Raw genomic sequence first — 10,595 nt, 5'->3', positions numbered from 1 at the left:
AGCATCTCAGAGTCTTTCTTTGGAGATTCTTTTGAACAGAGCTGCTGTTCACTGGAGATCTGGTCTTTGTTGAAGGCAGTCAGTCCTCCCAGGCGGTTCTGGAGGTCAATGGCAGCAGGACAAGGTGACTTTTGGTGCAGGATCTCTGGAAACTGCAGCCGGGCCGATAGGGCTGGGGCCAAGTCAGTTCATCTCTGGAGTCTCCTCTGCGTCTACTTTTGTTCTTCTTGTTCGTAGGTTGCAGGAATCCGCCTTCTGGGTTCAGGGCTGCCCCCCCTCCTTGGGGGTGTGGCATGGACGGCAATGGTGAGAGTTGCTTAAGTCCATCGCTCCGTCATACCCTGGGAGCAAACCGAGAAAAAATGCTTCAAATGCCAAACTTAAGCCGAAACGAAACACCCCTGAAGACATTCGAAAAGGCCGGCTAAGAAAGGGGCTGTGATCGGGGAGCGGAGGTGACAGAATACGAAGAAAAAACCCAAAAGAACCGCAGAGGATCAAGAAGGCAGGGGGACCCCAGGATGGCGCACAGGCTCTGAGAAAAGATATCAGATATCTGCCCACAACAACAGACTAAAATTATCCTCCGAGCGTCTCGGAAACATAGGCAGCAGGTCGGTGAAAGGAATCGAATGCTGCGGTATCCACAGTACCCCCCCCCCCCCCCACCCTTGAAGGCGCATGCCGAGGAAAGTTCTGCAGCCTTAGACTGAGAGAAGGAAACGCAACCAAAAGTGGGGGGCCGCCATTTTGGAAGGAAAAAAACGCAGCAGTGAAAGTTGAGCAAAGCTAGGCGGGCACGACCCCCCTGAGCAACCGAAATATCGAGGCAACAGGCCACCACGAGGAGAGACTGGGTAGGCTCTGCCGCAGCGATCACTGAGGCCCAGAAGGTGTCGTATGAGGGAACCGCATGGAGTAAAGCTCGCAGCCCGACACCCCAAGGCAAAACGAAACTGCAAGTGCAGGTGGGGGTGCCATCTTGAGAACTCAGTAGAGTTAATCGGTCAATAACAAAGAGACGAGGGCACGGCTCCTGAAAGTAGAATACCGATGAACAGGGCACAGCTGTGAGAAGTCTGAGAAGCGACTGGCAGCCATGACCACTGGCCCCCCCTACCCCCCCGAGACGCACACGGAGAAGATTACAATCAGAAATCCCAAAAGGGGAGGCACCATCTTGTGAGTAGGCTGATCAGTATGAGTGCAGCCACACCTACGACATTAAGCAAGGAGTGAGAGAGAAATAACGCGGAGCGCAGAAAAGCGGGAATCCAACAGCTAACAGGCCGGGAAGACCGAGCAGAACCGCAGTCACAATGACCCCCGGGCAAGTGTGAAACAGGCCAGTGGAGAGTCAGGGCGGTGCCTGCGTCAATAATCAAACCACCTAGGCTCCCTGGGGGGATTGATCTGCGGATCCCTACCACAAGCTCCACCAAGAGGAAGATTTCAGCCCCGGATCACGTGAAAAAACAAAAACAAATCACACTGTGGGTGCCGCCATATTGATAATCTCGAGTGAATTCACACAGGGCTTGAGAGATGACACCACTCACTCAGAGGAGCAGGTTAGTGCAGAGGGTGGCCACAGTGAACATAGCCACAGTGAGCACAAGTGAGGATCTCTGGGGGGGGGGGGACTTGAAGCGACTCAGGAGAGCAGAGTCTTTGCGGATCTATTGCCAGTCCTGCTGCCAGCAATAAGAGAGTGACGGATAGACCCATACGGGCCGTCACCCTATGAGCGGGGGGAACGGTGTAGCAAGGGACAGAGGGACAACAAAAGCAGCCACCACAAAAGCACCAACAACAACAAAAGCAGAAAATAGTGCAGCCAGCACCACAAAACAATAAGTGTTCAGACTGGAGCGAAGAGTGGGACCACACAAGAGAGGCTGAAAGTGAGGTCACAAGCAGAGAACAACGTGGGCAAATACAGCTACTTACCTACGTGCTAAGCTGCTGCATCACCACAAACAAGGCATCAAGAGCTCACCCACATCAGCGATACCAAAAGTTTCAAAGGAAGTCGCATGAGGCAACAATAGCGGCCTCCCCTAAGGCATTGAGAACCAAGGAAAAGAAGGAGGTGGCTACTACTAGAGCCTTGACTAGGAAACAGGAGCAGGAGAAGGCCCAAAATACAACAGAACCACATCAAGGAGGCACCACACACAAACAGAATAAGGAGACACCAGACACAAACAGAATAAGAACACCCCCCACCAGTGTGGGGATGAAACAAAGCCGTCTGAAACTGAACTCAGACAAAACAGAAGTCCTCATCCTAGGCACATCCCCCTCTGCTTGGGACGACTCCTGGTGGCCGGAAGCCCTCGGAAAAGCACCCATCCCGACAGACCACGCACGGAACCTTGGCGTCATTCTGGACTCTTCACTCTCAATGAACAAACAAGTCAGCGCCGTATCCTCTTCCTGCTTCAACATTCTTCGCATGCTCAGAAAAACATTCCGCTGGATCCCCTCCGAAACTAGGAAAACAGTCACCCACGCCCTGGTCACGAGCCGACTGGACTACGGAAACACCCTCTACGCAGGCACTACCGCTAAACTCCAGAAGAAACTCCAACGAATCCAAAACGCCTCAGCCAGGCTCATATTAGACATCCCACGCAACGAACACATCTCTGGTCACCTTAAAGACCTACACTGGCTACCCATCAATAAGAGGATCACTTTCCGACTGCTCACCCACGCACACAAATCACTTTACGACATCGGACCAGACTGCCTCAACTCCCGACTGTCCTTCTACACCCCCTCCCGCCAACTACGCTCTTCCGACCAAGCCCTAGCCACTGTACCTCGCATCAACAAGACCACCATGGGAGGCAGATCCTTTTCTTACCTGGCTGCTAAAACATGGAACTCACTCCCCGCTTACCTCCGCCTCACCCAGAACCACCTAGCGTTCAGAAAGCAGCTTAAAACGTGGATATTTGACAAATAATCCTCCTCCTCTTCCTAAGCGCCTTGAAACCCTATGGGTATGTAGTGCGCTATACAAATTTTATGACTTGACTTGACTTGACTTGTGGAGACAACTAACCACAGTGCAAAAAGGAGATAAGAGATACATGCTCCAACAAACGAAAAGAGGCCTGATAACCATGGCGGGCACCGAGGGGAAATTCCAGCAGCAGGAGAAAAAAAAAAGGGGAACATGCCAACAGACTCTCCCCATCAAACAAAAACAAGATATCAATGCCACACTGGACATGATCCTGAAGAAACTGGATGAAGTCCACGACCTAGTCAGAACAACAAAACAAACCACAGACGCAATACAACTAGAGATGGCTGCGGCTAGAGAAGACATCCATGCTGCAAATAACAGGCTGTCAAATGGTGGAACAGCGAGTTAGCGATATTGAAGACGGGGACCAACACACAAATAAAACTCTTATAACACTATCCAAAGCTACAGCAATGCTGCAAAGACAGGCAGCTGAGCTGGAAGACAAGAACAGAATAGGCAACATAAGAATCCTAGGTGTCCCAGAGGGGGAGGAAGACAAAACAGGGTCTTGCATGGCCCTAATTGAAGAAATGATCCTCAAAATAACGGGCATTAAATTCACCCAACCACTCGAGCTTGACAAAGCTTACAGAGTACCAGCTGTCAAATCTGCAAACCAGACAGGCCCGTGCCCAATAATATGCAAGCCGCTTCGCTCACAGCACACAGAAGCTATCTTCAGCGCGGCAAGAAGATCCCAATACATGCAATGGAATAGGCACAAGATAATCCTTACACAGGACTACTCCAAGGCGACAGTAGACATAAGGAAAGGATTCCTGGCCCTGAGAGACAGGCTGAGAAAAGAAAACATATTATTCTCATTTGCTGGCCCAGCTAGGGTCAAAATTACAGACAAGGGAAGGACGATCATCTTCGAGGATCCAGGCGAACTGTCCAAGTACCTAAAAAGGCCAACACAACAAGATATGGAAACGTCGAAAGTAGGAACAAGCAAAAGAAGAGCATCGCCAGAACTAAGAGTGGAATACCAGCAGGGAAGAATCTAAAGCTCCATGAAACACAGGTTACAACGGAATCTACCTCAGAAAACCACCAAACGCGTACCTCAGATCAAAAAAGAAACAACGCATCTACCTCAGAACAGAACACTGCATACAAAGAAAACCTCATCAACAGACCGGCCAAGAGGCCGATCGGGGCCAGAAGACAAGAACACGTTGCCCATCCAGAGACGTTTTAACAGGACAGACTATATCGAACAATATATCCCTTTCCTACCAGCAGCATGTGTTTAAGGGTAGCCAACCGGGGGAGGGGGAGGAAGGGGCGTAAGGGGACCCGCTACTCTAGTAGAAAAAGAACACAATGCACACCATTGTTTGATAGGCCCACATCGAAGCAAGGAGGGGAAACAGTAGTATTAGGCACTAACATAAGATTAAGGTCTCCCAGGAGGGGACGGAGTGGGGATATTGTCGTCGCACATCCATTGTACAATGGTTTGCCGGGGGTGGGGGGGAGAGGGGAGGGGTGTCCGGTTTGTATGTACTGTCTGTCTCGTCTATATCTACATAAGATATCCACTGTCTCCTATTCTATCATCTCTAATCACTATACTACTAAATACAAGAGAGAACACTGAACTCGATCCGGGAGGGGGGAGGTGCGGAATCCACACAAGGAAGCATAGGCCTCACACACTGAGAAAACACAAAGGACACAAACTAAACACAAGTAAAAACAAAGGAAAAAGGCGATCCCTCACAACTGCCAATGACACAGAGTAGCAACAACTCCCTGGGGACTAATCTAAAGATAGTATCTATAAACGTTAGAGGCCTCAACCACCCAGTAAAAAGGAAAAAGATCCTAGACTATCTGGCTGAGACCAAAGGAGATGTGCTCCTGCTGCAGGAGACTAGGCTGTCGCTAGAAGATGCAGACAGGCTAACAGCGAGGTGGATTGGATAGATGGCCTGCTCTCCAGCGACTGGAAAGAAGCAGGGGTTGGTTGATCACACTGGTGTCTAGGAATTCCAACATAACAATAGCAGACCAACAATACGATGACAGGGAGGATATTGATAACGCAACTGAAAAGAGGGGAAGAAACCATACATATTGCGAACATATACGGCCCAAACAAAGATGACCCCAAATTTTGGGAGGGAGTTTCGAAGAGACTCGAGGCAATCCCACAAGACGACTTACTAGTAATGGCAGGCGATTTCAACATAGCGATAGACCATACACTAGACAGACAATCACACTGCCAATCACTCCCGCCCAAGGCACACAACACTTTAAAGAACATTTGCACCAAACTCAACCTCAAAGACCCCTGGGGACTAAAACACCCTGTTACTAGAGACTACACCTTCTACTCCAACCCACACAACTCCTACAGTAGAATAGATTACATACTAATCTCAGGCACGCACACCCACCTAATAGACCACACAGACAATGAGGCTAGGACCATCTAAGATCATTCATGCATCTTGTTACTGCTGAGTGGACGAGGACCTACCACGTAGGTGGAGGTTCAACAGCGATGTCTTGGCGGATCAGACCAACAAAATAAAAATAGAAGAAGACATTAAGGAATACGTCAGACTTAACGACACACCGGACATGGACCCTAGCTCCGTATAGGACGCACTCAAGGCAACAATCAGGGGCACTGTTAGTAATGGAGGTCTCTAGTTGGCAGTGGCTGGCCACAGTCCAAGTAGGGACCCTTCTTCCTAAGTCAGAGTAATGGGGCTACACCCTTTGATAACCCCTGCTCAACCCTGTGGTAACGTAGCACGAGCAGCTAGGCTTATCTCAGAGGCAGTGTGTAAAGCATTTAGGATCATACACAGTAACATAGTGAAGGACACTACAAAGGGACACCACACAAGTAGTTATAAAAAATAAGTATCTTTATATATAGACTTAACACAAGACCAATATTGGTAAAAAGCCACAATACTGAAAAAAGGGGGTACACTTGAAAAGCTGGAAAAAGAGTTCAAAGTGTTCAAATAGGAGTTCAGTTCAAAGCAGGGGTCTCTGCGACCCTTTTTTTTTTTTACAAAGTACCTTGATTTCGTAGCAAAAAAAGCAAAATGTCGCAAACTAGCTGTAGCGATTATTTTCCCCACGCTAGGCCGGCGATGCGTTGAATCCTTGCTGCAAGGGAGGATGATGCGCCAGTTTGCGGGTGCGTGCGGGACAAAACGACAGACTTCTTCACGCTAGGCCAGCGATGCGTTGAATCCTTGCCGCAAGGGAGGATGATGCGCTGATCCTGTTGCTTGTGTGATCTTGTTGCGATGAAGGAAAATGGGGCCCCGCGAGGGAGCGACGTTCCATGTGCGATGCGAGGAAAATGGCAGACGCACGGCGCCCGCTCTGCGATGTCGTAATGAGATGATCTCGATGCGATGATCCGGGCTTAGCGAGCCTTCGAAAAGCCCGCAAACGTGAGATGTGATGATCTCTGGGGTTAGCGAGCACTTTGGGGCCCGCAAGTGTGTGATGCGATGATTTTTGGTTTGCGAGCGCTCGACTGCAGCAGCACAATGATTTTTCTTACGCTCTTCAGCTGCGGCGGCTCGTAAACGGGCATTAGCGACGATTTCAGCACTCTCCTCTCTCTAGTAGAACTAGAGGCCAGGGAACTCACAGGGGCCTCACCTACAGATAGAAATCCTCACTGGGAGGAATCAGGAGGCTGGTGGGGGAGTCAGATGGGCCTGTGACTCCAGCAGGAGGCTAGCTCTCTCCTAGCCCTTGGGTGATTGCTTAGCAAAATAAAAGTCTCTCAAAAGTCCTTTTACCTCTTCTTCCAAGTCCAAGGGGAACTACTGCAGGCCAATCCAAAAAACAGCACACAAGCACACGGACAGTCCTCTCCTGCAGATTCCTTCAGTAACACGGACAGAGGTTCCTCTTGACATCCAGGAGCAATCCAAAATCAGGGGTTTGGCCACAGATATTTATACCCCAAAAGTCTTTGTTCTCAAAAGTCTCTAGTCACTGAACCCAGCCAGAACCAGTTCTGCTCAGGCCTGGAGCACTTTGTTTACCCAGGCTGCATCCTTCCTTTCAGAAAGAAGGGTTCTCCCATCAGATGCACAGTAGGAGGTGGAGCCAGCATTCACCTTGCCAGGCACAGCCCTATTCAGGTCAAGGAGCTACCCCCTCCCCAGTACTCAATGCAGATCTCTCTATTCAACCCAGGCTGACTCAGCCTGCCTTGCCCCTCTAAACCCAGACAGCCAATACATAACAGCAGAGCACACTGGAGGCTTAGGCAACAAAATACCTACTTTCTAAAAGTGGTATTTTCAAACACAGAATATTAAAACCAACTTTGCTAAAAGATGTATTTTATTATTCTGAGCTCAGGCATACTAAACTCGAATTTCTACCATGTTCCCTGAGTCAGATAGGACTATAAGATGTAATAGCCAGTCTGCCCATTCTAGCCTATGGGGAACAGGTAGCCTTGCAGCAGTGAAAAACAAAATGGAGGGTGATTCACTACCAGGACATGCTACACATATCAAGCCATGTCCTACCTTACACACTCAATGCACCTACCATAGGGGTGACTGACATGATGCTAAGGGAAGGTTCCGGGGCTGGGAAGTGTGGGCACTTCACAGCCAAGATGGCAGTTCTGGACTACACGCAGACACTGCAGTGGCAGGTCTGATGAACACTTTACAAGCTGCTTCTGGGGGTGGCGCAAACCAGCGCTGCAGGCCCACCAGCAGCATTTGGGTTACCAGCCCTGGGCACACACAGGCCACACTACTAGGGACTAACAGGTAAACCAAATAAGCCAATCAGGGATATACTAATTCACAGTCACATTTACACATGGAGCATTTGCGCTGCAGCACTGAATGGCAGTGGCACAGCGCCCAGAGCATCTAATACCAGCAAAAACAGAGGAGACAACAGCGAAAAATGGAAGGAAGACCCACGCCAATGGTGCCAGGTCTAACAGGCACAATAATAGATATTAAGGGAAAAATGAACAAAAAGGTGAAGGCACAGCTGGACCAAATGGAAAGCGACATCAAAAGTCTAAAAACAGCCCATATCACAGACTCCAAGAATAGCTCTACCTTAGAAGAACTCACAAAGAATAAATATGAATATAAGATAAGGCTGAGCCAAAAAACACAACACACCCGTGACACAAGGAGATACTAAAAACCTTCAGTGAGTTCTATCAGGATCTATACAAAAAGCGCAAGTTACTACTTGCGTAACATTATATCTGTAAGAGACATTAGTTAGTGATAGATTCCTTACCTTAGAATATCCCCAGGCGTCAGACTGGATCTGGAAATTTTTGCGTAGCAATACCCCTGCGCAACGGTAGGCGTCGTCCGCGGCTCCGCGTCCGTCGTCGTTAGCGCCGGAATGACGTAGTCGGAGTACTTAGACGCCGCCCATGCGCGCTGACGTCAGTTCTGATACACAGCTTTTCCGCGCCAGATACGCAGAGCCATGATAGAACCAACACTGGTGCCATGAAACTAGGGCCCTGAAAGGGGATGACCTTAACCCTAGATAACGGTTCGCAGAACAGGGAGGATGGGTGGGTCGGTAAGGAATCTATCACTAACTAATGTCTCTTACAGATATATCGTTACACAAGTAGTAACTTGTGCATCTGAAAGAGACATGTTACTGATAGATTCCTTACCTTAGAATAGATACCCCAGCAATACCAACCTCGGTGGTGGGTCTGCGAACCAATAATCACAACAGAAAGTCCTGGAGGACGGAACGGCCAAAGAAGCCATCCCTCCGGACTTGGCTGTCCAGTCAGTAGTGTCTTGCAAACGTGTGCAGCGAGGCCCACGTAGCTGCCTGGCAAATGTCCTGCAAGGGCACTACTCGGCCCAGGGCAGTTGTAGTCGCCGTGGCCCGAGTAGAATGAGGCCGCAATCCAGCAGGGGGCTCCTTTTTGGCCATGGAGTAACATGCCTGGACACACAAGATGATCCACCGCGAGATGGTCCTCTTGTGCACCGCCTATCCCTTCTTAGCGGCCACGTAACCAACAAAGAGTTGGTCATCCACCCGGAACTGGCGTGTGCGATCCAGATAGTAAGAGAGCGCATGTTTTGGGTCCAGGCGGTGGAGCCTCTCTTCCTCTTTCGAGGGATGTGGAGGCGGAAAGAAGGTGGGCAAGGTAATGGACTGCCCGATGTGGAAGGCCGTGACAACCTTGGGCAGGAAAGAGGGTCTTGTCCGCAACACAACCTTGTCCGGATGGACAGAGAGGAAAGGAGGTGTAAAAGAAAGAGCCTGGAGCTCACTCACTCTCCTGGCAGAGGTGATGGCCACCACGAAAGCAGTCTTCAAAGTAAGAAGATGGAGAGGACAGTTATGGAGAGGCTCAAAGGGAGCACACATTAGGTAAGTAAGTACAAGATTTAAGTCCCACTGGGGCATCACAAAGGGAACAGGAGGGAATATGTGTGTGATGCCCTTCAAAAACCTATTTACAATGGGGGACGTGAACAAGGAAGGCTGATCAGGTAGCCGTAAGAAGGCGGAAAGGGCAGAAAGGTACCCCTTGAGAGTGCCCAGAGCAGAGCCCTGCTGGGCAAGAGAAAGAAGAAAGAGGAGAACCTCAGAAAGGGGTGCAGAGAGTGGGTCCACAGCCTTTGCTGTGCACCATGCCACAAATCTGTTCCACCTGCAGGCGTATACCGACTTTGTGAAGGGACGCCTGGCTGCCAGAATGATATCACAGACTTCGGGAGGCAAGTCAAATGGCCTCAACTGCTGCCGCTCAATCTCCAAGCTTGTAGGTGGAGACTGGACAGGTTCGGGTGCAGAACCGTCCCCTGCTGCTGCGACAGAAGGTCCTCCCGAAGAGGCAGATGAATCGGGGGATCGACTGACATGCTGAGTAGCTCGGGATACCAGTATCTTCGTGCCCAGTCCGGAGCCACAAGAATAACCTGGGCCCGGTCGCGCCTGATCTTCTTCAGCACTCTGGGCAGAAGTGGTATAGGCGGAAAGGGGTACAATAGACCGCAACTCCACTCGTGACGAAAAGCGTGTCCGAGCGAGTGCCGCCTTGGAAATTCCAACGCGCAGAACTGATGACATTGCGCATTCTCTTCTGTGGCGAATAGATCTAACCAAGGCTCTCCCCATTGCTGAAAGAGGCCTTGCGGCACATCCGAGTTCAGACACCATTCGTGATCCATCATGCACCGACGGCTGAGTTCGTCTGCCCTGGCATTCAGAGAACCTTCCAGGTGTTGAACCACTGGCGTCACGCCCTGATGTTCCAGCCACTGCCAGAGGCGCAGAGCCTCCTGGCATAGGGTCCACGACCCCACCCCGCCCTGTTTGTTGCAGTACCACATGGCAGTGGTGTTGTCCGTGAACACCTGCACTACACTCACCCGGACAGAGGGGAGGAATGCCTTCAGCGCTAGTCGGATCGCCCGCAGCTCCAACAGGTTGATATGGAGCCGGGACTCCGCCGGAGACCAGAGGCCTCTGATCTCCGCCTCTCCCATGTGGCCTCCCCAGCCCTGGAGGGACGCGTCCGTCA

At 50.4% G+C, this 10,595-nt stretch overlaps 1 pseudogene; it reads right to left on the bottom strand.

Annotated features, from left to right (window-relative positions):
- Positions 1-3,445: 3,445 nt before the first annotated feature.
- LOC147685385 (uncharacterized) overlaps positions 3,446-10,595 on the bottom strand; it is a 32,338-nt pseudogene continuing 25,188 nt past the window's right edge.

The sequence above is a fragment of the Lissotriton vulgaris genome, chromosome 10 (assembly GCF_964263255.1).
Source record: "Lissotriton vulgaris chromosome 10, aLisVul1.2, whole genome shotgun sequence".
NCBI lineage: Eukaryota > Metazoa > Chordata > Amphibia > Caudata > Salamandridae > Lissotriton > Lissotriton vulgaris.
Note: the sequence above shows the minus strand (reverse complement) of the source record. Positions and strands in the feature narration are given on the sequence as shown.